Genomic DNA, 18,470 nt, shown 5'->3' with positions numbered 1-18,470 from the left:
GGCCTGATAGTAATACCTAGTTGTAATCACTGTAGGAGGCACTTATCTTTCGAAGGGTTTCAAAAGAAGTGGTCTCTTGAAGTAAGTTCTGGAGGAGTACTGTTGTCCTCGAGACTAAGTTTAAATCAGCACTGCCGCGAGTTAATATGGGGCGAAAGCGCTGAGGTGTTGTTAGCTTGAGAGCAGGTGATGTTGTGGGCCGAAAGCCAACCATGTAGGTCAGAAGGGGTATTTTGAATTATCCTTGCCGCAAGGGCAATTATTTATTATTTCATGAAAGGAAACACTGAACTATTGTTATTCCTTTCATGGTAAATGTGTTTAGTCTTCAGGCAGTGAATACGATGATACTGTCTCGGTCTGGGAGCCGATGAGCGAAGTATGTAAGTACCATCCAAGGCTTATTTGAGCTCAGACGATACTCTTAGTTGGCTTGAACTCTTGGCCGGAGACTAGTTCCATAAAGGAAATCGTTAATTTGTCTAATCCCCTGGTTAACTGACCTAATTCCTAACAAAACACATCCTAGCACCCTGTCCTTGAACCCATCCTAAAGCACGTCCTAAAACACATCCTACCATCCTGTCCTTGAACCCATCCTAAAACACATCCTACCATCCTGTCCTTCAACACATCCTAAAACACATCCTAGCACCCTGTCCTTCAACACATCCTAAAACACATCCTACCATCCTGTCCTTCAACACATCCTAGCACCCTGTCCTTGAACCCATCCTAAAATCATGTCCCTTAGCCCTTCCTCAAACCCATCCTGGCACTCCCTCTTCCACCATTAACGGTAAAAAATCCGAATGGGGTAATGTTACCAGTGGGGTTCATCAAGGTTCAGTTTTAGGCCTGCTTTTATTCATTGTCTATTTCAATGACATAGACAATGGGATAACTAGTGACATAGGTAAATTTGCAGATGACACAAAAATAGGTCGCACTATTAGGACAAGGGAGGATGTTAGAGCACTGCAGGAGGACCTTAACAAACTGTCAGCTTGGTCAGAGAAATGGCAGATGAGTTTTAATATCACCAAGTGTAGCGTACTAAGTGTAGGAACACAAAACCCATTACACGGGTATAGTTCAGACTCCACAGCGATAGGCAGGTCTAAGTGTGAAAGGGATCTGGGAGTGTTGGTGATCTCTGACCTAAAACTAAGGAAGCAATGTATTAGTGCGAGGAATAGGGCTAACAGGGTATTGGGTTTTATTAACAGGACGGTAACCAACAAAAGTGCAGAGGTCATTCTCAGACTCTATTTAGCGTTAGTTAGGCCACACTTAGATTATGCTGTCCAGTTTTGGTGCCCACACTACAGAATGGACATCAACTTGCTAGAATCAGTTCAGAGGAGGATGACCAAGATGATTCAGGGACTGAGGAACCTCTCATATCAAGATAGGCTGAAACATCTAAACTTACATTCTCTAGAAAGATGAAGAGTGCGGGGAGATCTGATAGAAGTGTTCCAATGGGTCAAGGGTTACAACAAAGGCGATATAAGTAAATTACTGAGAATTAGCCAGCAGGATAGAACTCGCAGTAATGGATTTAAATTAGAAAAGTATAGATTTAGGAGGGAAATTAGCAAGCATACTTTTATCTAGTTTTTAGAGGCAGGAACGATGGCCAGAGGGCGGCAGAAGAGAAAGGAATGTATGAGACTGGTGTCTATTAATGTGAATGGTTTAGGTGTTGAGGAAGGAGGAGAGTGATGATTGAAATTTTTTTAAATGTTAGAGTGGATGTGTTGGGAGTGAGTGAAACACATATTCGAGGAACTGGTGTGAGTGATGGTAGAGAGGGTACGTGGGAGGGTGTGCCTGGGGGGGTTGTATGGACGGGGATAGATGAGAAGTATGGAGGCAGGAGTAAGGAAGGATGTGCTATTGTGATGTCTGAAAGAGTGTGGAATGGTGTGACTGATTATGGTTGGAAGGGATCAGGAATTGTGTGGGTGAAAGGAGAAGACTGAGAGAAAGGGAAGCTTTTTGGGAGGAAGTGAATGCATGTTTGAAGAGTTTTGAGAAAGAAAGGAAACTTTTTATGATGGGAGATATGAATGCTAAAGTGGGTGATGAATGTGTGATGGATGTGGTGGGAAAATGGGGGATAATGGAGAGTGCCTGGTGGATGTCTGTGCTGAGAGGGGAATGTTCCTAGCGAACACCTTCTTTCAGCACGAGAATATCCACCGATACACATGGAGGAGGGGAGAAGATAATGAGCAAAAAGGATTGATTGATTATGTGGCAGTAGATGAAAGGCTTAAAAAATAAATTTGTGACACAAAGGTAGTAAGAGGAATGTTCAATGGATCTGACCATCTTGCAGTGCTGGCAAAGTTAAAGCTGAAAGAAAAGTGGGTGTTTGAAAAGAAAGGTGAAGTAAAAAATGAAATATTGAAGATAGAAAAGTTACAGGAAAAATAAATAAAAGATGAGTATAACCATGAGATGGCAGAGGCCTTAAGTGAAAAATGGGAAAGTGTAAAAGATAATACAAATATTGAAAAAGGTTTTGGAACATTTTAAGAAATAACGGTAAATACAACAAAAAAGTGTTAGGGATGAAAGTGGTGAGAGATGGAAAAAGAAAAGGAAATTCCTGGTGGAGAAAAGAGATAAGGAGGATAGTAAAGGAGAAAAGGGAACTTTTTAAGAAAACTCAAGAAAGAAATGTGGCTAAACAAGTAAAAAGGGAAAGGAAAAAAATATAGAGAATGCAAAATGAAATTAAAACAAGCAATAAAAGAAAGTAAGAAGAGAGTTGATGAAGACTGGAAAAAGACTAAGTGAAAAATATAAAGGGAACAGGAAATCATGTTGGAAAGAAGTAAAAAACGAAAGAAATGCAGAAAATATCTCCTCAAATAAAATAAATGAAGTTATGGATGAGAATGGAAAGATGTTGAAAGACGGGGAAGCTGTGAAAGAGAGATGGAGAGAATATTTCAAAAACTTAATGAATTTTGAGGATGGACGTCCAGCAGCTGTAACAGCAGCAGTTTTGAGTAGAGGCAGAGGAGGAGTATATAAAGAAAGAACTATAACATATGAACAAGTAAATCAGGCAATAAAAAGATTATAAAATGGAAAGGCAGCAGGAATTGATGGAATCACAGCAGAAATGTTGAAGTGTGGAGGAGATGAAGTCGTGAAATGGATGGTCAAGATATGTGAAGTAGCATGGGAGGGGGGGTGCCAGCAGACTGGACGAAAGCCATCATTGTCCCAGTTTACAAGGGGAAGGGCAGGAGAGGGGAATGTGGGAGCTATAGAGGTATAAGTCTCCTGAGTATACCCGGAAAGGTATATGGAAAAGTCATAATAGAGAGGGTGCAAAGACTTACAGAAGAGAAAATCAGTGAAGAACAAGGAGGCTTCAGGAAGGGAAGGGGATGTGTGGATCAGATATTTGCCTTCAGGATGGTACTAGAAAAAATAATAGCAAAAGGAAAGAAACTATACGCTGCCTTCATGGATTTGGAAAAAGCTTATGACAGAGTCGATTGGATTGCATTGTGGGATGTTTTAAAGATTTATGGTGTGGGAGGAAAACTGCTTAGTGCAATGAAGTCTTTCTATGAGGATGCATCTGCATGTGTCAAAATTACTGGAGAAACAAGTGAACATTTTGAGATAAAAGTGGGCCTAAGACAAGGGTGTCACCATGGTTATTCAATATTTATATGGATGGTGTCATTAGAGAAATGAAGGGCAAAGTTGGAGAAGTTGGAGTAAGACTGTTCGATGAGGGAGGGAAGTGGGTACTGAATTCAGTACTGTTTGCTGATGACACGATGCTCATTGCAGAAAGTGAGACTGGCCTACAAAATTTGGTCAGTGTTTTTGACAGTGTCTGTAACAGGAAAAAGCTGAAAATGTCAACAAAAGTAAAATGATGGTTTGTGAGCAAAGTAGAAGTGAGGTTGTAGATTTTGTATGCCCTGAGAGTGGGAATTGAATGTGAAAAAGAATGCAAAATATTTTGAATGGTGAAGAAATGGAGGAGGTCAATGAGTTTAAGTATCTTGATCAGTTATGTGCAAGCATGGTGGTACGGAGGGAGAGACAAGAGAAAGGGCATTGCAAGGAAGAAGGGTGGTAGGGTCTTTGGGACGAATCATGAATGGCAGAAGTGTGAGCATGGAGGTAAAGAGGGATTTGAGAAATACAGTAATAGTACCAACCCTCACATATGTAAGTGAAACGTGGGCCTGGAATGAAAGTCAGAGGTCTAGAGTGCAGGCAGTGGAAATGAGTTATTTGAGGAGTGATTGTGGTGTGAGTAGAATGGATGGAATGAGTAATGAAAGTGTGTACGAGCATTTTGGAATGTGTCACAGGGGTGAAGGGAAGAAGTGTGGAGTGGTGGAAGGAGTGAAGCGACAGACTTTAAAGTGGTTTGGCCACATGGAGTGAATGGAGGAGAGTAAGATGACCAGAAGGGTGTATGTGAGCGAGATAGAAGGAGGGAATGCTTGAGGACAACCTCCAGTGAAATGGAGGGATAGGGTGCAAGAGTACATTAGGGAGAGGGGGGAAAGATCCTTGAGAAACTTTGAGCAGGCAAGGAGGGAGTGTCTGGATAGAGGAAGATGGAAGCTCTTCTGCCGTGGCCATCCCCTGGTGGGAGCTCCTAGGAGCAGGCGTCGATTAAATGAATGAATGAATGAATTATCAAGCATTGGTTTAGTAATAGGGTGGTGGGGGAATGGAATAGACTCAGCAATCACATAGTTAGTGCAGGGACGATAGCTTGTTTTAAGAGTAGACTGGATAGCTACATGGACGAGGATGACAGGTGGCAGTGAGGTGTGGGTGCAGTAAGGTGACAGGGTACTGGAGCGTACGCCCGTACCGAAGGTAGACGAGGATCAAGCCTCTACCTGTAACTCCTGAAACTACCTCCTCACCCATCGTGAGTAGTGGGGATTCTGGAGCTGCCCGTGTAGGCCACTCGGCCTCTTGCAGTCTCCCTGTGTTCTTATGTTCTTCTTATGTTAGCACTCCTCATAACACCTCCCAGCACCTTCCTTCCTTCCCTTCTCAGCAGCCACACCCTTTAGTGCTGTTGAGGCTGGCAGCACTCCCCCTCATAACACCTCCCTGCACCTTCCTTCCTTCCCTTCTCAGCAGCCACACCCTTTAGTGCTGTTGAGGCTGGCACTCCCCTCATAACACCTCCCAGCACCTTCCTTCCTGCCCATCACAGCAGCCACACCCTTTATTGCTGTTGAGGCTGGCAGCTATCCCACTCATAACACCTCCCAGCACCTTCCTTCCTTCCCTTCTCAGCAGCCACACCCTTTAGTGCTGTTGAGGCTGGCAGCACTCCCCCTCATAACACCACCCAGCACCTTCCGTCCTCCCCTGCTCAGCAGACACACCCTGTAGTGCTGTTGAGGCTGGCAGCACTCCCCTCATAACACCTCCAGCACCTTCCTTCCTTCCCTTCTCAGCAGCCACACCCTTTAGTGCTGTTGAGGCTGGCAACTCCCCTCATAACACTTTCCAGCACCTTCCTTCCTCCCTTCTCAGCAATCACCTAAGATGGAAGCCTTGGGTCTGCCTGGGTCCCTGCTGCCGCTGTGGTCACTCTCCCGCCCCTGCCCGTGCTGCAGCCCTCAGCCCTGACCTCACCCTCATGAACTGCTCTGACGTGAAGGTGAGGAGAGTAGAGGTGTTAGTGTTTGTTTCTGTCCCTTTCTTCTTATCCTCTTCACTTGAGTGTCTTTGAGAACTATTTCTTATTTTCATATTCGTGTCTGCTCATTATGGGGACTTTGATTGTGTCTATACCAGTTTTACTTCCCTTGATGCCCTTTTATTGATCTATAATAATAATAATAATAATAATAATAATAATAATAATAATAATAATAATGTCTGGTATAGTTTTGATTCAGCCTCCTCTGTGTGTCCCTTAAACTACTGTAATGTCATGGTGGGGAGGGACAGAGGCATTGTGTGTGTTTGCAGCCCCTCCTGCTGTGTACTCCTGATTGCCTGCACCTCCCCTACACAGGAAACAGAGGGAGGCACCTACATGTGTTTATTAAGGTGGACAGCATGATTCTACTCTCACATGATAACTTCTTCAATGTGATGCCAGGGAATGAAGATGCAGCTAACTCTTGCATTACAAAGTTGGGCAGCTTGACTCTACTCCCCCATTTTATCCTCACATATGATTACTTGGTCAACTTGCTGCCAGGGAGTGAAGATGCAGGCTAACTCTTGCGTTACAAAGCTGGACAGCATGATTCTGTTCCTATATTTCACCCTCACTCATAATTACTTGGTCAACATGCTGCCAGGGAGTGAAGATGCAGGCTAACTCTTGCATTACAAAGCTGGACAGCATGACTCTATTCACCTTTTTCACCTGCATTCACAGGATCACTTGGTCAACATGCTGCTGAATAGTGGAAAGTGTGACGGTGGTGGCGGACAAGATCGCTGGCCCTTTCCACCTTGGCCATCCACCTCTACCACGAGTTGGCCCACCAAACACTCCACACCAAGGTTAACAAGGCCATCAATGTGCTCCAGGCATACCTCAAGGTTTGGCTTTACTCCCCTCGTTGTTTTGGTGGTGTAGTAAGTGTGGGTCAGGGATGTTGCGGGATTCAGTTCCCGTCTTTGTCCCTCCCTCATCCCTGATCTCCCTGTCCTTATACCAACAAGAACCAGTCAGTCAGTCCCTCAAGGTCCGGGTATGCGGGTGAAGTGTTTTCACCTCAAGGAACTAGACGTCCCTGCCCTGCATAGTCTCAGGTCACCCTTGGACAAGGTGTAATACCTGATCTGTCTCCCGTGCCAGTGTCACGGTGAAGCCTCTGGGCAGCAGCAGTGGTGGATTGGATTGCAGGCAGAGGATCTCTTTATGAGACAATGGCTGGAGTTCCAGGGTCCTAGTCAGCTGGACCGTGCCTAATTATTTAGGCCTGCGGTGTAGAGGAGTGTGGCGACCTCTTCACTAAAAAGCCTCCCTGGGAACCAGTTGTCGGTGTGAGCTCCCCGTCCCTCCCTTCTATCGACGGTACTCCCATCCCTATTCTGCATAACAGCTGGTTCTTGTTTTCTCCTGAAAGAGATGTCTTCCGTGGGTCATTTGAGATTGTACCTCCCGGCTTCTAGGTGGAGTTTCTGAGGGTTTTCTTATACTCAAGGAATATTTCAGCTTTTTTGTCTCTCAGGAAGGGCGTCTGATACTCTCTAGAGTTGGTGGAGAACACCTGGTGACAGGTGCCACCGGCCAGGCCTCGAAAGGGTCGCAGAGTTGGGTTAGACGTTTCGGAAAGTGGGAACGAATTGCTGATTCCTTTTCTTTCTTTGCCAGCTCTGCTCTGTGTGACTACACCGGCCCCATTCTATGGGACAAAACTTCAAGGACAATTGCTGAAAAGTGCCGGGTTGTGAAAGTCTCTCGTGACTGAGGCTCAGGACAAGCGATTGGTCTTTGAGGCATTTTCAAGACCCAGTGGGAGCGAACTCCCAGTGTTGGAGGCATCTAACACATCAGTATCTAATTTCCATGCACAATTTTTATCCAATTCAATTTATGGTCACACTTTAAGTTATTTCGAAAGCGCTTTTAATATTTGCCCTAACTGTTAACTCGCTTAAATTTCTAACAATGCCTTCGAACCTCCGTAAGTGTGACGTCTGTCCCGGACGATTTGCAGCTCAGTACTTCCAGCTGAGTAGAACTTGCCGCCTCTGCGTTCAAAGATTACAACTTCAGAAGGCTGTGACTGAATTTGTTTTAAGTAATGTGGCAGTGACTCCACCATCGATGGTGGAGAGGCCCTCCACCGAGACTGTGCCCTCTCCAGACGACCCTCCTGCTTCACGGGAGGACGTGTTACCTGCCTCACAGGTTGACTCCCAGCCTGCCTCACAGGCTAACTCCCAGCCTGCCTCACAGGCTAACCCCAGCCTGCCTCACAGGCTAACCCCAGCTTGCCTTACAGGCTAACCCCAGCCTGCCTCACAGGCTAACCCCAGCCTGCCTCACAGGCTAACCCCCAGCCTGCCTCCAGGGACTACCGCGAGCCTGCCTCACAGGGTGACGCCCAGCCTGCCTCACAGGCTAACCCCCAGCCTGCTTCACAGGCTAACTCCCAGCCTGCCCCACAGGACAACTTCCAGCCTGCCCCACTTAACGCTTCTCTTCCTGCTTCACAGGATGTCGGGTTCCAACCTGTAAGGAATGGAGCCAAACTGAAGCAGGCAACCAAGGATTTACTGACCCCCACTACCTTCAATAGGTTCCAGGTGCTGGCAGACACCATGGAGGATGAGTTCGAGACTCGCCTAGTTGGGGACTCCATGGTGCGTGGCCTGCACACTCCTGCCTTTCCTTCCCTTACCATTCACTGGCACATCCACACACACCCATGCACACCTTACTGCCCCTATCTTCCCTGTCATCCACTCTATCCTGGCACCACACCACCCATGGCCATCCACACACACCCATGCACACCTTACTGCCCCTATCTTCCCTGTCATCCACACCACCCTGGCACCACACCACCCATGGCCATCCACACACACCCATGCACACCTTACTGCCCCTATCTTCCCTGTCATCCACACCACCCTGGCACCACACCACCCATGGCCATCCACACACACCCATGCACTCCACTGCCCCTATCTTCCCTGTCATCCACACCACCCTGGCCATCCACACACACCACCCCACACACCTTACTGCCCCTATCTTCCCTGTCATCCACACCACCCTGGCACCACACCACCCATGGCCATCCACACACACCCTGGCACACCTTACTGCCCCTATCTTCCCTGTCATCCACACCACCCTGGCACCACACCACCCATGGCCATCCACACACACCCTGGCACCACACCACCCCTGGCACCACACCACCCATGGCCATGATGATAAGAGTATAAAGAAAAATTGTCTTCTGATATGAATAGTCCACTGCAAAATAAAGGTCTGTCCAAGCATCTTCCACCTGGTTCTCTTGTCTGGTGTTAGTGTGCTCCATCCTGCCCCAACAAAGGTTATAATTCCACCTCTCCACCTGGTTCTCTTGTCTGGTGTTAGTGTGCTCCATCCTGCCCCAGCAAAGGTTATAATTCCACCTCTCCACCTGGTTCTCTTGTCTGGTGTTAGTGTGCTCCATCCTGCCCCAACAAAGGTTATAATTCCACCTCTCCACCTGGTTCTCTTGTCTGGTGTTAGTGTGCCGCACAGTTGAGGTTTTTCAGTCACTGCCGAGTGGCCTAAGACTACCCACATGCTGGCCTGAAGACCACCCATCAACCTGGGCTCTAGATAACCTCTCCAAAGAGAGGCTGAAAGATGAGTTCCGGGGGGCAGCATGGGCCAACACAAGATGGCGCCACTATAAACACTCGCCTGCGCCAGAACGGGCTGGGCCGACCATCAGGCCCCACCGGGAAGAAGCCAAGAAGGCTGACCATCAGGCCCCCCCCACCCAAGAAAGAGAACAGAACAAAAAAAAAAAAAAAAAAAAAAAAACAAAAAAAAAAAAAAAATATTTGGTGTATTGAGGTCTTTGCAAAAGATAACTATAGATCCACAGTATTAGATTACTGTTGATATTCATCTCTGGTAATTTGTTAAGTAAAATATGTGGCTGAATTGTAATGAAAGCGCTGCTAAAATCTATAAATATAATTCTAACCTGTGAATTTCGGATTTCTAAATGTTCGTAAGTTTGGTGAAGTAAGGTTAACCCAGCATCCTGAACACTCATACCTTGACAATAAGCAAATTGCAAAATATCTTTCAAGGGATCTACGCTTGAACAAATGTACCTCTTCACAATGTGCTCCAAACATTTCATTATAATTGATGTTAAGGCTACGGGTCGAAGATCATTAAGCTCCCTTGGGTGGTTGTTTTTGGGTACTGCAATAATCTCTGACATTTTCCACACATCCGGTACTGTACTCTGATCAAGTGAAGCTTGGAAAAGTTTACACAGTGGATCAGCAAGTTGCTCGGCACAGGATTTTAGTAGTTTAGAACCAATTTTATCGGGTCCACTTGCTTTTCCACATTGTATACGTTTCATGGAGTTCATCGTATCATCACGAGTTATTATTATTCGTTCTACATTGATACCCCTAACCATTGACAAAATATTTTCACATTCAGTATTAAAATGGTGCACATCAAACCTTGCATAAAAGGAGTTCAAATCATTTACATGTTTGGTGGGTCTTTTAATGAGAGCCACTCAGTAGTTTACCCCTGTCCAAGCATCTTTTGACTTATTTGACTTAAATAAGTTTTCAATTTTAACTTTATTTGACTGTTTAGCATCTAGTATTTTCCTATTTAATTGGCTTTGTATCACTTTACTTTGCATGCAGTCACCATTTATAAAAGTTCTCTTCTTTTCAATCAATAACGCTTTGATATCAGAATTTATCCAGGGTTTGTTATTTGGATAAATGCTAATTTCCTTAGTTGGAACAATCATGTTGGTACAAAAGTTAATTTATGAATTTAAAACATCTACATTTACATTAATAGAGTTGGACTTATTATACAACACATCCCAGTCTGTACAATATATGAATTTAAAACATCTACATTTGCACTAATAGAGTTGGACTCATCATACAACACATCCCAGTCTGTACAATATATGAATTTAAAACATCTACATTTGCACTAATAGAGTTGGACTCACTATACAACACATCCCAGTCTGTACAATCAAAACAGCCTTGAAGACTCACCATGTGCTCATTATTCCAATCCTGCACCTTAATTTTCTTGCACAGTTTACATTTCAGAGTTTGCTTACATGTGGGAGCCAAAACACCATATTGTGGCCAGATTTACCTAATTTAGGCTTTTGATAAGAACGATAACCGTTCCTTACATTACAATACATTTTATCTTAAATATTATTATCTCTAGTGGGGCAAGTTACAGTTTGCTGATACAAAGGTACATATGGTTGGAAATTACAGTGGTTAAAATCCCCCAACACTTTCATAATTCCTTCAGGATTTTCATTTTCGTATTTTCTAACACAATTTAGTGATAACTTACTCGCTATTGCCTCAGTGGCATCAGTCGGGATGTATACAGTTATAATCGTCACATTATTAAATTCACGTGGTAGGTAAAAAGGTCTACATGATATTACTAAATATTCCAGGTCGTCACAACAAAAATGTTCCTTTATGTTAACCTGAGTACACCATCTCTCATTTATGTACACCGCCGCCCGTCCTCCCTTCTGTTTCACCACGTCCTTCATGTCTCCCCTGACTATCAAGAAACCATCAATATTTACTGTTTCGTCAACATCCTTGTCTTCAAGCCAGGTTTCGGTTAATGCTATGAAGCTACTCTCTCGGTAGTTCCCTATATATTCACAGTTTGCTGCTAATTCATCTATTTTATTTCGAGTTGATTGTACATTACCGAAAGTTACTGTAGGCAGTGGTGTCCTTATACCCCGCCTCCTCAATCTCGCCTGCACTCTACCTCTCCACCTGGTTCTCTGTCTGGTGTTAGTGTGCTCCATCGTGCCCCAACAAAGGGTTCTAATTCTACCGCTCCACCTGGTTCTCTGTCAGGTGTTAGTGTGCTCCATCCTGCCCCAGCAAAGTTTATAATTCCACCGCTCCACCTGGTTCTCTGTCTGGTGTTAGTGTGTTCCATCCTGCCCCGGCAAAGGATTTAATTCCACCTCTCCACCTGGTTCTCTGTCTGGAGTTAGTGTGCTCCATCCTGCCCCAACAAAGGATCTAATCCACCTCTTCACCAGCAGGTTGAGAGGTGGAATTAGAACCTTGTTGGGGCAGGATTGAGTAGACTAACACTGGACAGAGAACCAGGTGGAGAAGTGGAATTATACCCTGTCCCGGGGCAGGATGGAGCACACTAACACCAAACAGAGAACCAGGTGGAGGTGGAATTAGAACATTTGCCGGGGCAGGATGGAGCACACTAACGCCAGACAGAGAACTAGGCGGAAAAATGGAATTAGCCTGCATTAGCCTGAACAGGGAGGAGTATACTAACAGGACAGGAGAGTTAGAGCATCCTAGGAAGGCCATAATCCTGTAGTGGACTGTTGATGGTTAACCTGTCCGCTGCGATTGTCAGGATTTGTCCTTCGCTGGTAACCTGGTAACATACACTCCCAGGTCTTTCTCTGCCTCTGTGGTGGATAGTGGAGTGTTTCCCATGTGGTATTGGTGTGCTGGATATCCTCTCCCAAGGTGCAGGACTTTACATTTTCTTCATTGAATTATAGCAGACACTTTGTTCCACTCCTGTAGCTTGGTGAGGTCTTCTGGTAGGAAATCCACAGTCAAGGGTTAAACATAGTAATGTAATGCCATTTTCTTGCATGGGATGTGCATTAATACTGTGTAACCCTAATGTGAAATTTGTCATGTGTGAGAGGAATGAAAAGTCATGTTTGGTTGTTGTTCAGCAGTACAGTGATCAGGATCCTCAAGCAGACCAAGCACTGGGGTTTGGGAGTGTATTTTTTCTTTTTACAATTCTTTGCCGAACTGAAGGGCTTGCTCAACAGTTATTTAGCAAGACTGAATTAGTTTCCATTCTTGTCTCCAGTATACTGATGGACACAAAGAGGTGAAGCTTGTGGTTGTTGCAGCATCTTTTTCTTCTTTCTACAAACACTGTTTTTCAACTTTCTTCTGCAGAGCCCATCCAGCGCTGGGCCCGGCCACTGCAAGCCTTGTTGGGTCAATGTGTGGGAAATCAGCCAAGGTGGAGTTTGAGTCGGTCGGCCTCAACCATGAGGGTGCGCATGGAGTCATTGTCATGTTCCGTTGATAACCTCCTAATTGATTCATGTTGGTTGATGTTTCACTCTGATATTGCAGTAAATATTTAGTTGTATCATTGTGCATCATCTGGATAACCCCAAAGTGTTCCTAAGGTATAATGATTGAATGTTTTGACAAGAATATGAACATTCACTCTTAGTTAGTAAGAAACTGTGTATGTGAGGTATTTGTTTCCATGTTATTTTTTTTTTTATTCTGATTATTTCCTCACTCTCAGGCTGTGTGAGCGGCAGGCTGGCCGTGAGCCTTCCTGGGAGTGCTGGGCGGCCTGGTGCCCCGGCTGAAGGCAAGCGGCCTCCCTGAGACACCCAAAGACTGGCTGACACAAGATCTTGTGCTGGTACTGGTGTCTGAAGGCTGTGCAGTGGTGCGGACACAGGCTCAGAGTGCCCAGGTGGACCAAGATGCTGGTAAGTGTTGCAGCTGACAGATTACTGACAAGGGAACAGGCAGGGAATATAAACAAAACAGACATGGTAGTTATAAGTGTGGCCAGTGTCGCCTCTTCTTATTCTTTATAAATGTTTCCAAGGTTGCCGCCTGCCTGGGAGCAGACTCACAGAGGTCAGCGCGGGGCAGCAGGACAGCGCCCTCAGCAGTGACGATGAGTCTCTCCATGAAGGCTGCACAGCAGCAGGCCACCGTCGCCCGAGAGCATCCTGAGGAACACTTCAATGTCCAGGTGAGAAGCCTTGAGCTTTTTTGGAAATTATCCTTGGGAAAACTTATGGTATAAAGCATCTTTAACCCGTCCGCTGCGATGGGCATGTATTTGGTTTCATTGGTACCATGAAAACATGTACTACCAGGTCTTTCTCTGGCTCTGTGGTGGATAGTGGAGTGTTTCCCATGTGGTATTGGTGTGCTGGATATTCCCTCCCAAGGTGCAGGACTTTATATTTTCTTCATTATTGTAGCAGCTACTTTTTGTTCCATTCCTGTTGCAATTATATTTTTCATTATTGTAGCAGCCAGTTTTTTTTCAATTCCTGTAGCTTGGTGAGGTTTTCTTGTATGAAATTTTCAGTAATTGGGTTAAAGATTCATATTTTAATCAAAACTGATATTGAAAATCCTCTTGCATTCTCTAAAAAGCAAAGTCAGCTCAGGATTTTCTCCAACAGACTCTTTTGTAAGGTCCAGTCCTTGTTAGTGACTGCCGGTGAGAGGCAACACTTGGGCAGGGGGTGAAGCTTGGGGTGATGATGATGATGAGGATTGTTGCAGGTGTGAGGATGTCAAGCCACCACAAGCCAGGAGGGAAGTGGCTGCTGGGGCCAAGACAGCAGGTGAAGCAGAACCCTTAAGCCTCAGGTCTTCACCCCTGGACGAAGGAGGTGTTTCTTGGCGGCCAAACTCGGGAGACTCACCAGAAAAGACCTTGGTAGATGATGCAAGTTTTGCTCGCTGGAGACCACAAGAGTATTCACCCGTGCCTCATATTGTGGGTGAGGAGAGCAGCCTGCACCATCTCCCAAGAGGTATGTTTAACAGTGAGGCATGCACACAGGCAGGAAGCAGCACTACAGTCACCAGGAGACATTTTACATAAAACTGGCTACAAAATACTGCTGCTGGCCAGAATGGAGATCAGGTTCAGCAGGATCCCAGCAAGGTGCTCTCTTTACTTCTTTGTGTGATTTTGAAAACACTTCAGCAGCCAAGGGAACGCTCAAGAGAAAGTGTCATATCTATGCAAACCTTCCTGCAGGGGTGAGCTGAAAGGTGAAAAATGTAGTTACCACGACTCCTTGGAGAAGAGAGACACCATTAGTAGTTTGGTTGGTGAGAAAAGCTTCACCAGTCATGCTGCTTGTACAGGGGAGAAGACTTCAGTGTTGTCCTCCAGGCCTCTTTGCAGCGGGTACTCTAGATCAAGCAGCAGACCAAGTGTCTTGCATGTGTGTGTGTGTGTGTGTGTGTGTGTGTGTGTGTGTGTGTGTGTGTGTGTGTGTGTGTGTGTGTGTGTGTGTGTGTGTGTGTGTGTGTGTGTGTGTGTGTGTGTGTGTGTGTGTGTGTGTGTGTGTGTGTGTATTTACCTAGTTGTGAAATACCGTACTAGGCTCGTGCTGTCCCATCTCCATAATGCTTATTATCCAGTTTGGCTTTAAATTCATGAATCGTTTTTGCACACACAGTCTCCTTGTCAGTCCGTTCCATGTTGTTATACTTCTGTATGGAAAACTGTATTTCTTGTCATTTCTTATCACTGCCTCTTGTCACACTTCTGTCACGTACCACTAGGTCTTCCCTGTCCAATTTCTCCAATCCCTCTTGTATCCTGTACAATGCTATTAGGTCCCCTCTCTCTTCTTCTCTCTAGTTTTGTTAGTCCCAATTTCTCCAGTCTTTCTTCATAGGTATGTTCTCTCAGAGTTTCCGGTAATTTAGTCGCTGCTCTTTGTACTCTTTCCAACTTTCTAATTTCTGTCTTCAACATAGGTGACCACACTAATGCTGCATATTCCAGTCTTGGACGTATCATCGATGTTATTAGTTTCTTTACCATTTCTTCATCTAAATATATTAATGCTGCTTTTATGTTTCTAAGAGGATTGTATGTTTCCCCAGTTATCCGGTCTATATGTTTTCCAAAGGATAACTTGTCTGTTATGATCACTCCCAAATCTTTTTCTTCAGTTTTTTTTCATGATTCTTTCATTACTCAGAGAGTAGTTCCCCGATATTCATCTACTGCTCTTACCAAACTCCATTACGCTACACTTCTCTGTATTGAATGTCATTTCCCATTTGCATGACCATTCGCTTATTATATCAAGATCTTGGCTCAGGGCTACACAGTCTTCTTCATTATTTCAGCATCATCAGCAAACATATTCATATAGCTTGTCGCCCCTTCTGTTATGTCATTAATATATATTACAAACATAATCGGAGCCAACACCGATCCTTGGGGGACTCCACTGGTCACTTCCATCCAGCTTGATTTATTATTCCTAATTACTGTTCTCATTTCTCTCTTCGTCAAAAAGTCCACAATCCAATCCAATATTGAACCACCCACACCTCCAACATGATTAAGTTTCCATATTAATCGCTTGTGTGGTACTTTATCACATGCCTTCTTTAAGTCCAGATACACACAATCTGCCCAACCGTCCCTTTCCTGTATTATATCAATTACTCTTGAATAGAAGCTGATCAGATTACTTACACAAGACCGTTCTCCTCTGAATCCAAATTGGCTATTTGTTAATGTACTGTTTTCTTCTAAATACTCCACCCATCTGTTTTTTATAATTTTCACACACATCTTTGCTACTACACTTGTTAATGACACTGGCCTATAGTTCAACGGGTCTTCCTTACTTCCTCCTTTATGTATTGGGACGATGTTAGCCCTCTTCCAGTCTCTCGGTACCTTCCCTTGTGCTTGTGAAACATTAATCAAGTTGCTCAACTTTTCAGCTATTTGCTGGTTACACTCTTTTAGCACCCAATTTGATATACCATCCGGTCCTGCTGATTTCCTCGCATCCAATTCTTCCAATAATTTTATAACTTCATCTGCTGATGTTTGTATTCTCTCCAGACCCATGCACTCTATTCCCCGGCACTGCATCTACACCTTCAAACTCACTCTCCTTTGTGAACACTGTTTGCAAACAATTATTCATCACTTCTACTATTTCACTTATACTATCAAAAGTTTCACCACTAACTTTAACTTTCTGAATCTCATCTCTATTTTATCAACTTTCCATTTATGAACTTATAAAGCAGTTTTGGCTGGTCTACAATATTTTTCTCAAAATTCCTTTTTTCTTCTCTTCTTACTTTGACATAAGCACTCCTCTTCCTCTTGTACTCATTCCATAGATCCATCCTCCTATTTTTCTCCATTTGTTCCATGCCTTCTCCTTATCCTGCTTGGCGTCAACACACTTTCTATTGTACCACTCTTCTCTTGATGTCTGGCCTTCTTTCATCCTTGGTACCCACTTTTCCACTCCTTCGTTGTAAATCCGTAGAAAGATAGCCCATTTTTCCTCCACATTTTCAGCCTCAAAAAAAGTATCCCATTGTGCTTCCTCAAAATGTTTCCCAAGTTGTTAAAAATTTGCCTTATTAAAGTTAAACCATTCTTTCCTGCAGTCCTCATTCCTGTTTATTTTACCTCCTCGTAATATGTACTCGATAAGTACGTGATCGCTCTTCCCTATAGGGCTCTTATAGTTCATCACCTCTATGATATCCAGGTGATTATCAAGGCCAATTTAGATGGCTCGTCTCCTCTGCATCTCATATTTTCTTCTACCCACTGTGTGAGGACGTTATCTATAACCAATTCCAAAACCTTATTCCCCCATGAAGCTTCACTTCCCTCCGTTGACCAGTTTTCCCATGACACTTCCTTACAATTAAAATCTCCCATTATCAGAATCTTATCTTTCTCCTCCAGCAATCCAATGTATCTTCCAGCTTCTTCTTGTACAATTCTTCTGTCAATGAATTGTTTTTAGGAGGGACATACACCACTACGATATTTCTGCATTCTCCCCTTTGCAGTCTTGTGTGTGTGTGTGTCTGGGTGGATGTCTAGATCAGCACAGGGGTCAGAACACATCATAATAAGTAAGGGTTGTATCTGGGAGAGTCCTGCATGTGTGTGTGTGTGTGGCTGGTGACCGAGTACAATGCTTTACATCTTTCAGGGAGGGCAACATGATCTCCCTTCCATCACACTTGCACATTCTGCCTCATTCTTCTCTTTCCTCCTCATGGCCTTCAACATTTCCTGATAGAAATTCTTCACAAGAAGCAAAGGTTCTAAAAATCACAGTAAATTATTAGAAATAACTTTTATTTTTACTTACAGAGCCAGATGTATTTTTGTGTACCTGAGAAGAGATGAATTATTATTATTATTTTGTTTTTTACAGCAAAGGAGACAGTTAAAGGGCATAAAAAAAAATAATGAAAAAAAAGCCCACTACTTACTGCTCTTGAATGGAGTACATAGGAGCTGCCAAAAAGAGAGGTCAATTTCGGGAGGAGAGGTGTCCCGATACCCTCCTCTTGAAAGAGTTCATATCGTAGGCAGAAGGAAATTCAGATGAAGGAAGATTGTTCCAGAGTTTACCAGCGTGAGGGATGAAAGAGTGAAGGTGCTGGTTGACTCTTGCATAAGGGGTTTGGACAGTATAGGGATGAGCTTGATTAGAAAGTCGTGTGAGATGAGGCCGCAGGAGGGGGGGAGGCATGCAGTTAGCAAGTTCAGAAGAGCAGTCAGCGTGAGTATATCGACAGAAGATAGAAAGAGAGGCAATTTATTTATATGTGACCATAGTAGTAGAAGTAGCAGTTGAAGTGGTAGTGATAGCAGCAGCAGCAGAAATAGCAGTAATATAGTAGTAGTAGAAGTAATAGTAGTAGTAGCAGAAATAGCAGTAATAATTGTAGTAGTAGTAGTAGTAGCAGCAGCAGCAAAAATAGCAGTAATAATTGTAGTAGTAGTAGTAGTAGTAGTAGTAGTAGTAGTAGTAGCAGAAATAGCAGTAATAATTGTAGTAGTAGTAGTAGTAGTAGTAGCAGCAGAAATAGCAGTAATAATTGTAGTAGTAGTAGTAGTAGTA

The 18,470-nt window shown here is 44.1% G+C and overlaps 1 protein-coding gene across 7 annotated transcripts in view; it reads left to right on the top strand.

Annotated features, from left to right (window-relative positions):
* The window catches only part of LOC126990807 (uncharacterized), a 32,311-nt gene extending 15,316 nt beyond the window's left edge, over positions 1 to 16,995 (top strand). For 5 of the 7 annotated variants that reach the window (XR_007744771.1, XR_007744773.1, XR_007744770.1 and 2 more), the window contains 6 exons: positions 5,557 to 5,683; positions 6,416 to 6,582; positions 12,727 to 12,827; positions 13,091 to 13,283; positions 13,406 to 13,555; positions 14,101 to 16,995. The gene's annotated coding sequence lies outside the window, so the exon portion shown is untranslated. Of the gene's footprint in view, positions 1 to 5,556; positions 5,684 to 6,415; positions 6,583 to 8,208; positions 8,356 to 12,726; positions 12,828 to 13,090; positions 13,284 to 13,405; positions 13,556 to 14,100 lie in introns of all 7 variants that reach the window. The other 2 variants (XR_007744774.1, XR_007744775.1) reach the window with 2 other exon arrangements.
* Positions 16,996 to 18,470: the final 1,475 nt, after the last annotated feature.

The sequence above is a fragment of the Eriocheir sinensis genome, unplaced genomic scaffold, assembly GCF_024679095.1.
Source record: "Eriocheir sinensis breed Jianghai 21 unplaced genomic scaffold, ASM2467909v1 Scaffold203, whole genome shotgun sequence".
Taxonomy (NCBI): domain Eukaryota; kingdom Metazoa; phylum Arthropoda; class Malacostraca; order Decapoda; family Varunidae; genus Eriocheir; species Eriocheir sinensis.
Note: the sequence above shows the minus strand (reverse complement) of the source record. Positions and strands in the feature narration are given on the sequence as shown.